Raw genomic sequence first — 19,167 nt, 5'->3', positions numbered from 1 at the left:
GATTTGTTTATTTGGTGATCTGTGACCTGGTTCTATGGAAAATTGTATATTATTTTCTTTAATGTTCTTATGTTCCAATCTAGATTTTTCTAGCATTGTCTTTTATTTGTTTCTTCTAGATCCAATGCTATACAGCTTTGCACACAATTTTTTCTAAGCCATCTATTTTTCACTTGAGAACCTCCTCCTCCATCTCCTCCTCCTCCTCCTCCTCTTCCTCCTCCTCCTCCTCCTCCTTCTTCTTTTCCTCTTCTCCTTTGCCAGTCCTTGAACTCAGGGCCTTGAGCTTTCTCAACACTGCTGCTCTACCACTTGAACCACAGCACCACTTCTGGCGTATGTGATATTGATTGATCCAGGGTTTCATGCATGCTAAGTAAACACTCTACCACTAGGCCAAACACCCAACCACTTGAGATCTTCTTGACACTCAGAAACCCAATAAACTATCAGAACAGCACTGTCTGTGGTATTTATGTACTGACCCCAGCTCTACTGGCTCATTCAGTATTAATTTTCAAATGTTTAGGATCAATCACCAGATTAATCTCCATAGGTTAGTGTAATATTGCCACAGTCACGTTGTAGAATGGATGTGTCCTTGCTCTATTTTGCATTCCTCCTTCAAATATATGTATTGGCATCTGAATCACCAACACTGGCAGATACACATTTAAGGCCACCTTTTTCACTTGGAAAATATTCTAGAATTTCAAAATGCCTGTTTTGAAATGTAGTGTATTGTTGGTACATGTTAAATATCTCTAAAGTAAACACACACACACACACACACACACATACACACACACACAACACAGAAAATTAAAACAAAACAAAACAACTCCAAAAACTCAGTGCCTTTGCCTCCTGTAGTTACTTTCGGGATCAAATCATTTTTATCTGTTTCTTCTGAGGGAATGAAAAGTTTAAAACAATCTGATGTTTCAACTGACTTATTTCTTCTTGACACAAGGCTACTTCATTCTCCACAAGTTTCCTCAAATCTTCTTCTTTTTTTAATTTAAATTAATTTTTTTTTAAGTTGATCGGGCCTAGCTCTGTCCCTGAGCTCTTCAGCTCAAGGCTACCACTGAACCACCTTGAGCCCTTCTGATTTCCTGGTGGTTAATTGGAGACAAGAGTCTCATGAACTTTAGGTGCCTGGGCTGGTTTTGAACCGAGATTCTCAGATCTCAGCCTCGTGAGTAGCACGAGGGAGCCACCAGTGTCTGGCTTTGTTTTTTTTTTTTTTTTGTTTTGTTTTTTTTTGCCAGTCCTGGGCTTGAGCTCAGGGCCTGAGCACTGTCCTTGGACTTTCTCAAGGCTAGAGCTCTACCACTTGAGCCTCAGCACCACTTCCGGCTTTTTTCTATGTATGTGGTACCGAGGAATCGAACCCGGGTCTTCATGCATGCTAGGCAAGCACTCTACCACTAGGCCAAACTCCCGGCCCTCTGGCTTTGTTTTTTGTGGGTCTTTTTTTTCCTCTTGGCTAGTCCCGGGGCTTGAACTCAAGGCCTGAGCACCATTCTTGGACATTCTCAAGGCTAGCTCTCTACCACTTGAGACTCAGCAGCACTTCCAGCTTTTTCTGTGTATGTGGTATCAAAGAACCAAACCCAGGGGTTCATGCATGCTAGGCAAGCACTTGTACCAACAGGCCTTGCTCTGAACCCTTGTTTTTCTAGTTTACTTTATTAAGAAGTAACACTGTGGCTCAAGGGGTAGAGTGATAGCCTTGAACTGAAGAGCTCAAGGATAGCACCCAAGCCCAGAGTTCAAGCCCCACAACTGACAAAAGAAACCACAAAAGCAAAAGAAAAAAAAAAAAGAAAGAAAAGAAAAAAAAAACCCAAAACGACAACAAAAAACCCCTAAGTTACTTTATTGTTTTAAGGGATATACAGCACATTTACCTTTGTATACATCAGGTACTAAGTACATTTCCTTTCACACAATGTCATCTGTTCTCTCATTCTCTCCCAGGCCCTCCCTTCTATCTCCACCCATGAGTTGCATAGTCCAATTTCATCCTGTCCAGTGCCCTCCCTTGCTGCATTTTTCACCCTTTTTTCTTCTGATTCGGTGCCCTCTCCCACCCTCCCATGGACATGCATGTGTACTGGTAGTTTTAGATGTGGGTTATACAATCATAACAAAAATGAGTGACCCTGGTCTCAGAAATCTTAGTCAGGGGGGATGACAGACAAAAATAAACACCTACTTATCTGGTGTGCTGTCTGGTAAGTAAGTACATAGGGAAGTAACTAGTCTTATATTCAAAATACAAAGCAGTACAGGAACAATATAATATTGTGTTTAAAGATAGCAAATGATAGAGCCAGTTGCCAGTGGTTCACCCCTGTAATCCTAGCTGCTCAGGAGGCTGAGATCTGAGGATCAAGGTTCAAAGCTAGCCTGGGCATGAAAGCCCAAGAGACTCTATCTCCAATTCACCACCAGAAAAACAGAAATGGCTCAGTGGCTCAAAGTGGTAGAGCACTAGCCTTAAGATGAAGAGCTCAGGAACAGCATTCTGGCCCTTAGTTCAAGTCCCACAACCACAACCAACAACAAAGAAGTTAATCTGAAATAAAATGCGGGTTCTGAGAGAAGTCAGGTTGCTCACCCAGACATCAGAGACCCTCCTCACACCACGGTGTTTTCTGTGTGATCACATCCTTTCGATTTTGCATCTCTGCAACCCACTTGAGGTCAGCACCAAAGGGATGTCACAACCCAGTCTTCCTTCTCTGTTTCCTTAACTGCAGACTACTTCCTGAAAAATATGATTAATTTGTGATATTTCTTGTTCAAATCTACTTCCTCAGCTTTTTCTCGGACCAAATGATGCCAGGAAAGTCTTTACTAAAGAACTTCATTCTGTTATTACAAGAACAGGAATTACTGGGTTTTCATGTTAGGCTATGTGATATCCTTTACAGTCATATACTCAGCTGGCTTCTGTGTGTGTGTGTGTGTGTGCCTGCCTATGAGGCTTGAACTCAGAGCAGGGAGGCTGTCACTGAGATTTTTGCTCAAGATTAGCACTCTACCGTTTCTGGCTTTTTTGTTGTTGTTGGTGGTGGTCATGGGACTTGTACTCTGGGCCTGGCCACTGTTCCTGAGCTCTTCAGCTCAAGGCTACCATCCTACCCCTTGAGCCACAGCACCACTTCCTGCTTTCCAGCTTTTTCCGATGGTTAATTGGAGATAAGAGTATCACGGATTTTAGTGCCTGGGCTAACTTTGAACCATGATCCTCAGATCTCAGCCTCCTGAGTAGCTAGGATTACAGGCGGGAGCCACCACACCTGGCTCCACTTCCGGATTTCTTGCTGGTTTATTAGAGATAAGAGTCTCATGGATTTTTCTAGCCTGGGCTGGCTTCCACCCAGGATCTTCAGGTCTCAGCCTCCTGAGCAGCTAGAGTTACAGACATGAGCCACTGATACATGGTTTCCCCTGTCTTTTTAGAAGCTGATTGACCTGGGCTCTAAGCCTCCCTAAATCTTTGACTTTCCTCTTACAGTCCTTTCTATTCTAGGTTCATCTAATACACAGCTGCTATTACTGCTTCTTTGCCCTTTTTTCCTCTCCTTTCCCCATATTAGGAATTGAACTGGCACTCAGTTCACTCTTAATTTTAGGTAGTTTCTAAAAGGAAAGACAAAACATGATCATTTATTTGGATGCTGTATGCATTCTTTTTTTTAATGGCTTTTTTTTTTTGGCTAGTCCTGGGGACTGGGGACTGTCCTTGGACACTTTTTATGCAAGGCTAGCACTCTGCCACCTGAGCCACAGCATCACTTTCAGCTTTTGCTGTGTATGTGGTACTGAGGAATCGAACCCAGGGCTTCATAAATGCTGGACAAGCACTCTACCACTAGGCTATGCTCCCCACCCTGGATACTACATGCATTCTTTGTCATGTAATACCTCAGCATCTTTTTAGAAGATGATTTTGTTAATTTTGCCTGGCATTTAGTAAACTCTTTGAATCTAAGTCCCTCTTTAGTTCTGGGAAATATTTTTAAAATTTCTTCAATAATTTCATCCTTTTCAAATTATTCCTTTCTCTGTCTTTCTGCCTGCCTGTCTTCTGCCAAGTGACAGAACTGAGTGGGATGGGAAGAGAGGAGCTCAGCAAGCTCTCAGCCTGGCTTCCTTTTTCCAAGTACTGCATCCTCTGGGGGCAGTAGTGTTGACCTTTATCTTCAGCCACTTATATAATGCAGGGAGTTCTTCCAGAAGCACCTCCAAGGGCTGCAGGTTCTCAAGTGGGTAGCTCTGTTATTCATTGCTTTAGTTAACTGAATGTTCAATATCCATAATGGTTTATTTCTTCGGTTCTGCTAAATTTTTCTGTCAATCAGTTCTGTTTTGTAACCTTTTACTTATGTTGTTGCTGTTTTGTTTTTACTGTGCTATCTTGAGTACATTAAAAAATTGTTCTTTGTGATTTCCATGGAATTTGGAGAAAGGAAGGGAAAGAGGAAGTCCTATTTCGTGCCTTAACTTGTTTTCATCAGATGTTACTTCCTCTTAGGTTTCAACTTCCCTCCCCGGACCAGTGGTTTTCCTGTGACCTTGTGTTTTTTGCTTGTTTGTTTTATGCGGTTGTTGGAGTTTGAACACAGGGTTTGGGCATTGTCTCTGAGCTTCTCTTTTCTCAAGGCTGGTTCTCTACCACTTGCATCATAGCCCCACTTGCAGTTTCTTGCTGGTTAAATTGGAGTCTCATGGACTTTTCCTGCCCTGGGCAGCTTTAAACCTGGATTACTTTACCCAAACAGCAGCTCCAGCAGCAAAATAGAGATGTTACAGAATACTATTTGCTTGTGTACACACACACATACACACACACACACACACACACACACACACACACACACTCACAGACACAGCATGTCATTTGTTGTAGTTAAGAAATGGATTACTCATTCAGAAAGTAACTTTTGAAATACAGCTCAATCTACCACTATTTAAGTAATGTAACTTCTAGTAGATAGAAAAAAAAATTCAAGGCTGGGAGTTTGGCCTAGTGGTTAAAGTGCTTGCCTAGCATGCATGAAGACCCGGGTTCGACTCCTCAGTACCACATACATAGAAAAAAGCCGGAAGTGGTGCTGAGGCTCAAGTGGTAGAGCTCTAGCCTTGAGAAAGTCCAAGGGCAGCCCTGAGCTCAAGCTCAGGACTGGCAAAAAAAAATTTTTTTTTTGCTAGATTTGCAACCAAGTGGTAGCTTGAGCAGAAAAAGCAATGAAGTAAAACAAAAATTTCAAAATGCCAATTGCCAATAGGCTTACCTAGCACAAGACCTGCTGGGAGATAAATGCCAAGGATTGAGATGATTGCATTTATTCATCATTCTTCTCTAATCTGGGATCATGACCTTTCATTCTTTTAGTAGATGAAATTAAAGTCAAGTAGATGGTGGGGTAAGGACTAGTTGTACTGTTCATAACTCTGGCTGTATGGTAAATGTGTTTCTTCCCTTTGCATCTCTTACAGAGGGGAAGTGAATGTTCTCCAAGGCCAGTGTGTGGTCCCAGGGGACACACCAAGCCCTACAGACTGACAGCTACAAGTTCTCAGGAACAGATGCATCCATCCGCTTTTGCACAATAATCGCCTATAGCAGAGTCTTCACCTGTCTGCTGGTGACATGTAAAAAATGGCAGGATAGTATTTTCCCTGAAGCATGGGCTCCAGAATTATATAGGAGGAATTCCATCATTCTGAATCATATCATGTCCCACAACCTATGATGTACTTGTTTTCTGTGGAAAAGGAACAATAGAGCTGACCTCAGAGGCTGTCAAGATCAAATGAGCTAGTGCCCATGGGCGCTCTGAAACTGCCCTCTTTCATTCATTCAACAAATATTTATTGAGCACTTATTATCTCCTGGAAATTTTTCAGGGCACTGCAAATACATGAACATGTACTCTTGGCATTTATGTATTAACTATTTAGAGTTTCTGTTGTCATAGGAACTTTAGGTTCCCCAGAACTCTTAGATCCTTGATCACTTACATGGTGCAAAAACAAGCACCATCATGACCAGGAGTTTGGCCTAGCAGTAGAGTGCTTGCCTAGCATGCACGAAAGGGTTGGAAATCCGCTCTCATCCCAGGCATATCACTTACATTCCTACAAAATACTCTAACAACATTCTAAGGTTAATCCAGGTGAACGGCACCCTCTAGTGGAAATGTTTTTACTTATATACAATTTCAACCTAGAGTCCTAAGAAAACTGAGCTCATCATAAGACAAACCACGTACCTACAATTGAAAAGTAATAGGTATGAAGAAGGGCTGAGCTGTGTCAAGATGCATTATACTCATAAACTGACATGTTGATACTTATAAAATCCTAGGACATATGGAAGAAAACATTTAGTAACTCTCAATCCTTTTATGGATCTTGAACTCAGGGCCTAGATGTCCCTGAGCCCTTTTGCTTAAAATTAATTCTCTGCCACTTTTAGCCATAGCTCCACTTCTGGTTTTCTAGTGGTTAATTGGAGATAAGAATGTCACAGACTGTCCTGCCCAAGCTGACTTTGAACCATGATCCTCTGATGTCAAGCTCCTAAACAGCTAAGATTACAGGCGTGAGCAACCAGCTCCTGATTAAGGTTTCAAGGGTGCTTTTTTTGTGTGTGTGGGTCATGGAACTCCAACTCTGGCCTTCACACTGTCCTTGAGCTCTTCAGCTCAAGGCTGCCGCCCTACCCCTAGGCCTGGGAGTTGTCCCTGAACTCCTCAACTCAAGGCTACCACCCTACCCTTGAGCTAAGCCCCACTTTCTGTTTTCTGGAGGTTAGATGGAAATAAGAATCTCAGGTTCTTTTGTGCTCAGGCTGGCTTTAAAGTTTTCAGTTTTATTGGGCAATGACAAACTAGTGTCTGAAACAGTGGCATTAAGTCAGGATTATAGGTTCCTCTGCTGCCTTCATTAACAATTCATGCAGCCTTAGTTTCCAATTTAGTGAATGTAAAGCTAGCACCTTTCCTTATTATTGTCATAAATATTTAGGAGACTTATTGTTTCAGAGAATATAATTATGTGCTTCTTTTCAGATCAACAGCTGAAAAGTTTTCATTACCTTCATTTTTTGTTTAAATACCATTGTGCTACAATTGTCCATATTCAGTAATGACATATTATACAGTTTGTATAAATATACCATCATGTTCAAATAATAAAATTTGAACCTACCTGTTAAGCACAAATGCCTGTGTATATGACAATTTCTAGGTTGATCTTTGTTGTACTTTGAATTCTTTCTGGTGTATATATATATATATATATATATATACACATATGAGCTTTGGATTCAATTTTCTTTGCAAATAGCTATTGTTTTCACAACATTTGTGGAGTAATCCATCTTTTTTTTTTTTGTCAGTCCTGCCTGGGGCTTGAACTCAGGGCCTGGGCATTGTCCTTGGACACTTTTTGCTCAAGGCTAGCACCCTATCATGTCAGCCACAGCACCACTTCCAGCTTTTTCTGTGTATGTGGTAACAAGGAATCCATCCCAGGGCTTTGTGCATGCTAGGTGAACACTAGTCTAGCTCCTGAGCTTCAATCTAACTTTGCAATTGACTCTAGCATGCTAGATTCATGAGCATTAGATGTTTCTGGGCTAAGTTCTTTTAAAGCTGCATTCAAACATCACTAGGATTTTTTGCCAGTCCTGGAGCTTGAACTCAGGACCTGGGCAATGTCCTTGGGCTTTCTCAAGGCTAACACTTGAGCCACACATCACTTCCAGGTTTTTATTTGTATGTGGTATGGAGGAATTGAACCATGGTCTTTGTGCATGCTGGGCAAGCACTTTACTAATAGGCCAAACTCCCAGCCCCTGTGCTTGGGCTTTCTCAAGGCTAGTGCTCTACCACTTGAGCTGCAATGCCACTCTGGCTTATTCTGTGTATGTGATACCCAGGAATTGAACCCAGAGATTGTGCATGCGAGGCAAGCACTCTACTATCTAGGCCATGCTCCCAGCTCAACATCAATAGTTTATTTCCTGAAAGTATAGTTTTTGAAAACATCAGATTGAGATTTTTATCTTTATGGTGGCTCATACCTGTACCTAACTCCTCAAGAGGCTGAGATCTGATGATTCTGCTTTGAAGCCAGTCTGGGTAGAAATGTCCTTGTGAGCTGGGACTATAATCTTAGCTACTCAGGAGACTGAGATCTGAGGATCAAGGTTCAAAGCCAACCCCGGCACAAAAGGACCTGAGACTCTTATCTCCAATTAACCTCTAGAAAATGGGAAATGGGGCTTGGCTCAAGAGCAGGTGGTAGTGTGAGCTGTTGAGCTCAGGGACAGTACCCAGGCCAAGTTCAAGCCCCATGATCCACAAAAAAAAGTCCTTGTGACACTCTTATCTATTATTAATCACTTAAAAACTGGGACTGTAAATGGAACTGTGGTTCAAAGTGGTAGAACGCTAGCCTTGAGCTGTTGAGCTCAGGGACAGTGCCTACGACCTGAGAAGTTCCATGATTGATTAAAAAAAAATATTTGGTTGGCTCATGCTATAATCCTAGCTACTCATGAAGTTGAGATCTGAGGATCATTGCTCAAAGTCATCCCTGATATGAAAATCTGTTACCTCAAAAAGCTGGAATTAGAGCTGTGGCTCAAATGGTAGAGTACTAGCCCTCGGCACAAAAGCGCAGGGTCATTGCTTAGTACTTGACCTCTAGCCCCAGGCACCTCCCTTGCTTCTTCTTACACAAAAAAACCCCATCACTATAAAATCCAAAACAGCCAAAATTCCACAAAACCAAACCCTACCAAAAGCACTTCCTAGTCTCCTACAAACATAGGCTTCTATAAACAGATTACTATTCTTTTCAGCATGGCATTTAAGTCTAGATACTAGAAGCTGGAGGCCATTTAGAGATGTAACCCACACAGGGTTACTGTGGCAGTTCAGTTTTCATAAGTTTCTCCTTCAGTTTTCAGGAATTTAAAGTCATCCACTGTGACAATGAGAATATGAAAGTCCAAGGTCTCTAGACACTCTTGAAGATAGGTGGTTGAAGCATTATTTTGATGTGTCTATAGCTAGTTAAAACCAAAAACCTCCACGGGTAAATCAAGTAAATTCTTAGTCACCTTGTGGACTGCTTCAGGTTTTTTTTTCTTTCTCATGCTTCAGGTTTTGTCCCAGAAATTTCTCACTTCTCTAGTCTTCAGTATTTCCCAGCATCATAGTTTCAACTATTTACATAAACACTCCATCTCCATCCAGATTATTTCATAAAACCCCAATGGCCAAATCCATCTCATAGATAACTCAAATACTAGAGCTTTTCCATTCTAGTTAAGGCAATTGACTTTTTGGCCCAAACCATTCTTTCCCTCTCTCTGTTTTGAGGCATGAATTTAGGGCTTGAACACAGTCCAGGAGCTCTTTTGCTCAAAGCTAGCCCTCTATCACTTTGAACTACAGGGCCACTTCCAGTTTTTGAGAGTCTCATGAGGACTATTGTGCCCTGGCTAGCTTTGAATCATGATCCTCAGATTTCAGTTTCCTGAGTAGCTAGAATTACAGGCATGAGCCACCAGCACCATTCTTTTTTCTGTTGCTAATCTTGGGGCTTGAACTCAGGGCACAGACTCTGTTCCTGAGCTTTTGCTCAAGGCTAGCACACTGCCACTTGAAGCAGTACCAGTTCTAGCTTTGTTTATGTGGTACTGAGGAATCAAGCTTCATACATGCTAGCCAAGAACTCTACTACTAAACCACACTCCCAGCCCTACTTCACCATTCTTCAGCGCAACTAGTAATTCCAACCCCCTTCCCACAAACCACATATACACTACTTTTGCACCCTAGGTTACTCCTTCAAACACCCTAAACATTTTTCACCTTCTCTACTACCACCCTGATCGAAGTTGCCTTAACTCTTCAGATACTAACAACAGAACCTCTACTATAACCCCTATAAGTAGCTCGACACTATGCAGCCTTCAGATACTTCTCAGATATCATCTACCACTCTTTGCTGTCTCTTGTTCTGAGCATTCATGTCATATCCCTCTGACATGCAAAATCCAAGGGCAAGACTATATAACTATCTGACATGAAAAAAGGGAATAATGCCTGCAATGTAAGGCCCATGTTAAATATGTGCTTTGAAAACATACAAGCTTTTAACATAAAAATCTCCTAAATCGGAAAAACACACGATTAAACTAAAAGGCAGAACATGATAGCACCCTTTGAGTTGCAGGGTATACATATCATTGCAATAATAAATATCGTTCTTTTTCTTTTTCTTTCTTTTTTTTGGGGGGGGGCAGTCTGGGGGCTTGAATTCAGGGCCTGAGCATTATCCCTGGGCTTTCTCAAGGCCAGAGCTTTACCACTTGAGCTATAGCACCACTTCTGACTTTTTCTATATTTGTGGTACTGAGAAATCCAGCACGAGTTTTTTTTTTTTTTTTTTTTTTTTTTTTTTTGAGCTCACAGCCTAAATACCGTCCTTGGACTTTCTCAAGGCTGGAGCTCTATCACTTGAGCCTCAGTATCACTTCCGGCTTTTTTTTTTTTTTAATGACGATTGTAGTACCGAGGAATCGAACCGGGTGTTCATGCATGCTAGGCAAGCACTCTACCATAAGGCTAAACTCCCGGCCATATGCTCTACCACTCTGAGCCACAGCATTACTTCCAGTTTTTGAGCGGCTAATTAGAGAGAAGTCTTTTTTTTTTTTGCCAGTCCTGGGCTTGAGCTCAGGGCCTGAGCACTGTCCTCAGCACCACTTCCGGCTTTTTTCTATGTATGTGGTACCAAGGAATCGAACCCGGGTCTTCATGCATGCTAGGCAAGCACTTTAACCACTAGGCCAAACTCCCGGCCCCTTAGAGAGAAGTCTTACAGGGACTTTTCTACCAGGGATGGCTGCCTCAAATCCTCCTGAGTAGCAACTATTGCAGGCATGAGTCTCTGGCACCTGGCTAGGGCAGTTTTGTAAGGTGCTCATACTTTACTGTGTAGCTGTGTCAATCTTTCAGTGATGATAGATTTAGATACAATCTAACAACTAAAAACAGTGTAGAAATTATATATCCATACACAATCATGTTATATCACTGGGTAGTTGTATTAACATTCATTTAGAATCATTCACTTATTCTAATTTTTTCATGATGTCCTTAAAGTGAATAAATGAAAAATAAATTTCAAATTTCAAAGTAATATTGGTAAAATGTATAGAATGCATTACATCAAGTGATTAGCAGAACACTAAAATAGCCATCTCCTGATTACTACTGCCAATGGATGTATGTTAAACTCCCAGATTGTGACTTCGCAGCATGCCATTAACACTGGATAGGTTCTTTTTTGATGTTAACACAAAATGACAGTCACAATTAGTGATTTCTATTTTCAATGGCATAACACCCAGAAAATCCAAACTCAAAGTTGCCAGTTCTCCCAAACATTCCTAATCATACTAAATATAAGCAATTAGTCAGAGTATTAATTCACTACCAAATAAAACTACACCAGTTCAGTTCAATGCTCATTTGGCTTTTTTTTGGATAAAGTCTGGTACTCTACAATGTAAGTCACCCTTCTATTTCCAGCTTTTTGTTGGCTAATAGGAGGTATTTCTCTTGGATTTGTTTGCTTAGGATTGGCTTCAAAGTGCAGTCCTCTAATACTTATAGCCTCAAGAGCTAGGACAACAGGTCAATTTATACCTGTCTGGCTGTTTTTCAAGATGATTGCAACAAATCAGAATCTTGAGCAAATGGGCTTAACCATTTCCTCTCAAAAGCTAAGTCTTATTTTGAATATTAAATTTCTTTCCTGACATTTGTCAAGGGAATATTTTTACACATAGATAAAAGAAACCCAAGTCTCACTCTTCCTGTGTCTGAATCTGAGCATAATTGGCTCAAAGCACCAACTTTCAGGAATACACAGGAAGTACCACTGGCTCAGATATCCTGCTTTAGTGGTTTTAACAGGAAGCTTCCCCTTGTTGGAAGCTCAAGAGTTTCCCTAGTTCCAACCCATATGCAAGACTTGGGATGCTTTATGGGTGTTTCACCAACTTTTCTAGGACTGAGTTTTAGTAGTGTATCTATGAATCTGAGCACTGATCCCCTTAAAACTCTCCATGTCTTATAGCCCCTAGAAAGGGATGCCAATTTGTACCACGGCTATAAACCACTTTGAGCTTTCACAGAATGAAGTTCCTTTTTTTTTTGGCCAGTCCTGGGGACTTAACTCAGGGCCTGAGCACTGTCCTTGGGCTTTCCTCAAGGTTGGTGTTCTACCACTTGAGCCACAGAACCAGTTCTGGACTTTTCTATGTATGTGGGTCTTTGTGCATGCTAGGCAAGCACTCTACCGCTAGGTCAAACTCCTGGCCCCTCCTTTTCCTTTTCATATACTTTGTTGGTGTAATTTCAACTTCTGCCTATGCCTGTACGCATACAAATAAGTCTATAAGAATATGTTTTGAAAAAGGCAGTACTTGTGGGAGACTGGAATTAGAAAAACCAAGGAAGATTTGTCTTACCTTTGCCACAAGGATGCACTTAATCAGTTGGATCTAAATTAATTTTCTTGAATGATGAAAGTGACAACCAAGATACATTATACTTATAAAATGATTTATTGCATGGAAACTCCTTTGTACAACTATCTGACAATAATTTATTTTGTCAGTTGTGGAGCCTGGGTGCTGTCCCTGAGCTCTTCAGCTCCAAGGCTACTGGCCTAGCCCTTGAGCCATAGCCCCACTTCCTGGTTTCTAGTGATTAGTTGGAGATAAGTTTCATGTTCTTTAGTGCCTGGGCTGGCTTTGAACCCTGATCCTCTGATCTCAGCCTCCAGAGCAGTTAGGATTACAGGTATGAGCCACCGTGTCAGGCATAATGAAAGATTTTAAAAAGATAATTTTGAACACTTTTACTAGTATTTTAGTTGTGCATAAGTTTCATTGTAACATTTCCATACCTGTGTATGAAGTGATTTACCCATAAAAAAAACCCCCAAGTCTCACTTCTTTCATTTTTGGCTGTACTTTACTAATAAAAGACCATGTAACAGTTATGTCTCTGAAATGTCCTATAGTAACAAGAAGCTATTAAAATTACAAACTCAAGAGTAATATTTTTTGTTAACTTCCAAAATTATAGCCTTAACTTTTTGAATAGAAAAACTTAATGGGACATACATCTTACATTCACAGTGTTTACCTTATTTAAAATGTAGGGGAAAGGATGGTTTTTTTTATTTTACTAAATAAAGTTTCTGACTTACAAATGCACACTAATGAGTATGCTGAGGAAAATAAACTTTTGCCAGAAAGCAAACAAAACCATAAGACTATCAGACCCAAAATGAATGAGGGTGACAAAGTTTATCCTTCCATTAAAAATCAGAGTGCAACATCTATAGTTAAACAACTTTATTAACATAGTCAAGCAGTGATTAACATTCACATCTATTATGTCACATCATACAAATGTAAATACAAAATTACTACAGTACAATATATATTCTCTGCATGATCCAAAATATTTGGTGGCCCCAAAAAACTCTCTTTAAAATTCAGCAGCTTATCAAAAATTAAAACCGTATTCTATTTAAAATGAAGATCTGTTAGCACAGAGTTAGACTTCAAGAAATATCAATGTAGTACAGTTTGAGAAATTGCAGGAGGATATGTTTGAAGGACACATTCTAACATAGTGTGGCAGGTACAGGAAACATCAGATTTAAAGCTTTTAAGCATAACTCATACAACCTAAGTTGTCAGCAGAAATATCCAGTTATTTATAACTAAAGCTAATACTACTAAATTATTGCACCCAATGTTAACATGAATATTAAGTGTAAAACTTTTAAATATGAAGTGATTTACCACATAAAAACATCTCGTCTCAAGATGACAATGTACTGAGTAAAATTAATTATATAGTATTGTCTAATTATTATCTCCATAAAAATCAATGAATCTCAAACTGGTTATATATGTCCACAAAACAAAACAATGAAGGAACAAGAGGATATTGGAATCCTTATAAGACTGACATTAGGAGGGATCAAAACTGCCTTACAGGCTACCATGTTTAAGCAGGCTTTTGTAGCAAGATAATTAAGATCAATAAAATAAGCAATTCTGCATAATGCCAAGCCACAGAGTAAGGGAACTTTTTTTTTTTTTTAAAAAAAAGAAAACCACTGTTTTTTTTTTCTATTATTTTAAATGTAGTGACATTCTGCTTGGCAAATAAATCTGGCTTAGTTTTTAAAATGTACAAGAGATGGAAAAAAAATCACCATTTTTAACTTCCCTCAAAATCATGCATACATTCAGGGATATAAATCACAATAAAGTAGCTGTAGTTTAAATGTATACCTTAAAATAGCATGTATAATAATTAGGTATAGAGAACTACCTACATACATGTAATGCCATTGGGGGAAAAGATCACAAGTCACCCCAAAAAGTATACAGAGGTAAATGAAGCTAACATTCATGTGAATTAAAGAGACGTTAGAAGCACTGCCATACTTAGTATAGTACAAAGTGCACTAGGCTGGTAGGCATACAATGTCACTGCATGGTATTAATACTAAATGATACTATTAACACAGCTTATCTCATTCTCATTTTTCATCTGGATTATCCCAAGCCCTTAACTATTAGATGGCCACAGTTTTCTTGACTTCAATGCTTGTTCAATGCCTAACAATATTAGTGGTAATATGTTCCCCACCCCTTGTAATATTTGCAAAAGTAATACCACAAGCACAGCTGTGTTTTGAAGTACTACCAAAGAATGGACTAAAACTGGTTATACACAACACACTCTTCTCTTGGAAAGAATGTTTTGCTTTGCTAACTGTTAATACATTCAATATGAATAATACAGGTCATAAAGCAAAAAACTCACTTTTTTTCTCATGGCAAAGTTCTTAAATTTAGACTCAAGTTTAGTTAAATTAAGTCTGGCAATGCAGCTACGCAGAGAAATTTTATATAAGAGAGAAAATTTTCCACTTTCCTATTTTTGTAGGTTTGGAGGAGGAATTCACTTTCAGGTGAACCTTCATGTGAAAATGGTTTGGGAAGATTTTATATCACTCTAATCTACTACAATTGGAAAAATGGGAAGATTCTCAGTGAAGTACACTAAAAAACTCAACCACAACAACAAAAAACTAAGACTGTATGATGACCTTTTACAAGCATATGTCACCAAAGCAAAAACGATACAAGGATATTCACCTGAGATAAAACTTGTATCTGAATATTTCATAACTGAGTAGACAAAGCATTTAGAAGTCAGTTGAAACTATTTTAAAATATACATCTGATTCTATTTTACAATATATGCAATTTAAGCAATTCAGATCAATGAAAAAGTCTTAACCAAAAAAAAAAATCACAGTGTTTATCAATGTTAGTTATAAAATGTATGCTACTTGTTTTGTCTGTAAGATGTAATGGCTTGGTTAAGTGTTTTAAATTTATCCTTCTGAAATCTAATCTGCATAACAAAACGAAGTAGCAAAAATGTAAAGCATCAGAACTGGCTTTCAAAGATATTTACATGTTGATTATTTTAGAAATAACCAACCAAAATATATATAAAAGTGATTTTTTTAAAACACAGTATGAAGTCATTAAAGAGATTAGACAATACAAAAAGCAAATTTCCTGAATAAATGAATATATCTGCGGCACTAAGTTCACTCACTAATGGACTACTGTAACATGGAACTGCCAAGTATGCATTTAAGTGATAAAAGACTTTCTGTTTCCAACTTAGGTTGATCAGCAGCTTTTATTCTGTTAGAATCCTTCGAAGAGAGAAGCTCAAACAGGGGAAAGAAGGCATATATAAAACAGTAAACACTGACCTCCTGAGGTTCCTACAACATAAAAATATTCAAGTAGAAAATCTACATCACTTAGCAGCGGCTGCCTATCTTAGTTGAGCACACTAACAGCATTTTAGTGTGGAAGGAGCAGATGAAGTAAGCCGTGCTCTAAGCATGCCAAGAGGTGGAAACACTGGAATGTAACAAAGACAAACAACCTCCTAGACAGTCACTCAACATTCAAAACTATTAAGACTACACCACAAGAAGTTGCTTTATATATATATATATCCCATGATGTATTAGGTTTTTTTTTTCCAGAATAAATGCTAAATCAGAGCTTACCTCAAAAGATAACTTAAATGGCTTCTGCAAATTCCTAGACTACTTTATTGTATATTATATGCAAATTAGGAAGAAACAATAGCCTTAATGGAGAAATGTCCCCTCCCCTAATTCAACCTAATTTCAGGTGGCCAGTCCTATGTACTTAACTTTTTCATTCAATTTAGAAACAGGTTAAGTGATTACTAAAATGAGTATCTGCAGAACCACAAATTAATTTCTAATCAGACAGGTGACAACACTGCTTTTAGTTAGTATACAACTGTCAATCAGACTCAGATAATTTTATTGAAAAGGTTTTATATACTTGTTTTTACTATCTTTAAAGAAGTACCTGGCCTTCCAATTTAAAATATTTATTACTTATTCCTGAATATTAAAATATCCCCATATTAAATTCTAAAAAGTATGTAAAGCACTAGAGGGTACCACTATAATTTAAGAATAAAATAGCATCTACTTAGGTTTCAAAGACTTAAATAGTAAATTTTGAGCTCCCAGAGAAGCAACATACTAGAAAGCAAAATGCCACATACCTTTGAATCTAATTTATAATTAAAAAAAAAGCATTATAAAATTATTTAAGTTCTATAGACTGAAATTTGCAAAGCCAAAGTAGAGGAAAGAAGGTAAAAGAACATGTTAAAACACACACAACACATACACAACAAAAACCTTTTTGCATGCTATCATGCATTTGAAATTTTTTGAAATGGTATTTATAAAGTCACACACAGCTCGAACTTCAGTGCAATGGCTGTATCATTCAACATGTGGAGAACAGAACCATGCAAAGAGGAGCAACTGCTTATAAAAATGGTTATTCAGTACTTATTCTGCAATGCAAAGGTGACAAACTCAAATATAAAAAGGCTGTTATGGCTTAATATTTTTGTTGCAGATTAAATATGCAGCATTGAAAAATGGAAAGGCGTGGCTTCATCTCTGACCAGCAGAGTTAAAAAGAAAAATCTCTCCATTTTCCTTCATCATCATGGGATACACTGCTCAGGCAATCCAAATTAATAAAGACTTGCACTTTCATATGGACATAAGATCAAGTGTACCAGTTAGGTTTTCACATTCACAGTATAAGAAAATACACATGGAAGGAAAAGTAAAGGGTTAACTTAACAAGGATTTATTCACAGGAATACAAGTAAGTAGAGAAAAATAACAGAAAAGCTAAACAAATGAAATGAAAAGGATCCAAACCCACTTTCACTCTGTAGCTTTTGACTTGTACCCTGTGTGCGTGTATCTAGGGCACAGAGGGCCACCAACATGCGCCAATACAGTGTAGGAACCCTGCATTACATCCATTAACTTAAACATATCTTTAAGATCATGCTTTGAACAAAAAAGGGGAAAAGCTTAGAAGGCATTATGTTGGGTGGGAATAAACACTGAAATATAGCAATCATTTTTCAACTTCTACAATTGTCTTTATGTGCCAACTAACATTTATGCAGCCTTTTACAGATCTTTTACCATGTAATTTAAACTTTTGAAGTTTTGATAAAATCACTAGTAGTATATAACCATGCAGAAAGCACATCACACTGACAGCACAGAGGCAAAGATTTTGCACAGGTATATCAGCTTTCCACATTGTGCAGGTTACACACAATACAATATCAATCTTATTCCTAACAGTTCCTAAAGAGATACTTCAAGGCCTAGTTGTAAACTACAGTACTTTATATATCTATATTCTTAATAAAAATAAAATCCACAAATTTTAAAAGGAATTTTAAATGCAGGGCAATATTGAATTGGTAAACTGCAACACAAACTGGCGCAACATAGGTAAATGAATACCAATCTCACTCTATGTGACGCAGGCATGCTACTTCCCCACTAATTTAAATTACTTTCAATCACTATGAGCCAGAATGCATGCCTGAATCTTAAACTGCACTTTAAAGTATTGCATTGGCCTAGAAATTAAATCTAATGAAGTACAACCATCAAATTATATCCACTAATGTTTAATGTAAAATTAAGATTTTATCTTTAGTTATGATATGCCCAATCCCATTTATTCCTCCCCCCCTGCCCAGCCCACAAAGGTAAAAGGAGTGACTCATTTGGCATTTCACAGGGTGCTTCATTGTTTAAATTTGTTTTGTTTTATTTCCAACTTTTTTGGGGGGGTACCTTAAATTGTTAACTTCCAAGAACCTGCTTCTGCTATGGGAAGGCAAGCTGATTTTAACTCTACTAGTTTTTTTTTTTGTGTGTGTAGTTCTTCATCAGCATGCAAAACAAGGCCCCATATATGGAAAGTTTATATAAAAAACTTTCTAAGTAAAAAAAGAAAAAACCTTCTTCACTGTTTGTAACCCCCATTCTTAAGTTTTCTTTATTGTGCGCTATGGAATTTTCCCTCTTTCTTGTCCCTATGCATCATTTATACGGTTCTTGTTTTGGTACAATTCCCCATAATATTCCAGAATGTACTGTTTTGTGAGTAGACTGAATTTCTGAAATTATTATTATTTTTTTGCTTCTTCACATCCAGTGCAGAGTTGTAATTGGAGACAGATTTCCACCCACAAAGGCTCCAGATGTTAAAACATTTCCCAACATCGACTTAATACAGTGACGGCAACACCTCCCTCCCGCCCCTCCCAGTAGGGTTGGGATTGTACTGTATTCCCTACTGGTTTACCCTTCCCCCCTGTAAAGGGTAACATTTTCCCTGGGTGCAGAGGCTCCCTCATAGTCTCCAACACTGAAGGACCTGTAAGAAAAAATAACAAAAATGTTTAACATTTTATTCTCAGCCACCAGAACATAAAATTATTCAAATAGCAAGCTCATGTGAATCTCAATCATGCTGCACTCTTTTCCTACCATCTCAATTGTCGCCTACATCAGGCCTGAAAATGAGGCCAAATTGGAGACATATATGGAGATGGG

The 19,167-nt window shown here is 38.7% G+C and overlaps 1 protein-coding gene and 1 pseudogene across 2 annotated transcripts in view; both read right to left on the bottom strand.

Annotated features, from left to right (window-relative positions):
* Positions 1–372: 372 nt before the first annotated feature.
* Positions 373–17,528, bottom strand: LOC150064383 (peptide chain release factor 1-like, mitochondrial; annotated as a pseudogene).
* The window catches only part of Tnpo1 (transportin 1), a 92,068-nt gene continuing 86,360 nt past the window's right edge, over positions 13,460–19,167 (bottom strand). For both annotated transcript variants that reach the window (XM_090331810.1, XM_090331811.1), the window contains exon 25: positions 13,460–18,988. The gene's annotated coding sequence lies outside the window, so the exon portion shown is untranslated. The remainder of the gene's footprint in view (positions 18,989–19,167) is intronic.

The sequence above is a fragment of the Megascapheus bottae genome, chromosome 4, assembly GCF_031878675.1.
Source record: "Megascapheus bottae isolate mThoBot1 chromosome 4, mThoBot2.hap1, whole genome shotgun sequence".
In the NCBI taxonomy this organism is placed as follows: Eukaryota; Metazoa; Chordata; class Mammalia; order Rodentia; family Geomyidae; genus Megascapheus; species Megascapheus bottae.
The sequence above is the reverse complement of the archived record's forward strand: the minus strand, read 5'-3'. Positions and strand labels throughout refer to the sequence as shown.